At 31.5% G+C, this 397-nt stretch overlaps 1 protein-coding gene across 1 annotated transcript in view; it reads left to right on the top strand.

Moving 5' to 3' along the window:
- The window catches only part of LOC107664427 (echinoderm microtubule-associated protein-like 5), a 102,195-nt gene that overhangs the window by 87,620 nt on the left and 14,178 nt on the right, over positions 1–397 (top strand). The gene's annotated exons all lie outside the window — the stretch shown is intronic.

Here is a 397-nt window from a genome sequence, read left to right as displayed (position 1 = left end):
AGTGATGTCAGACTTTCAGAATCCTTCATCACTTGAATTAAGATGATAATTATTTAATTTTAAAGCACAGCCACCACAACATCAGACTTTAGCACCTCTTTTTATGTTTAATAGCTATGATACTGTTTTTGAAATCAAATCTTTGCATAGCTATAACAGGAAACACTGGCATCTAACAATGCCTTGGAAAAAAAACATACACAAACCCAAATAGGAAATAAAACAGTGATCAAATAAGCATGTGTCCTATTCTGTATCCTAAACTCCATTGGTGTCTCATATTTTAGAGCAGTCAATGCAATTTGGGAAAGAAATCAATCAAATCTGTATGTGTGTGTGAAAATATTAAAATGTTAATGATTACAAAGGGGTTTACATCTGAATATGTAACTGTAAT

Source organism: Sinocyclocheilus anshuiensis, unplaced genomic scaffold, assembly GCF_001515605.1.
Source record: "Sinocyclocheilus anshuiensis isolate Anshui unplaced genomic scaffold, SAMN03320099.WGS_v1.1 scaffold167, whole genome shotgun sequence".
NCBI classification, from domain to species: domain Eukaryota; kingdom Metazoa; phylum Chordata; class Actinopteri; order Cypriniformes; family Cyprinidae; genus Sinocyclocheilus; species Sinocyclocheilus anshuiensis.
This window is presented reverse-complemented; position numbering and strand designations above follow the sequence as displayed.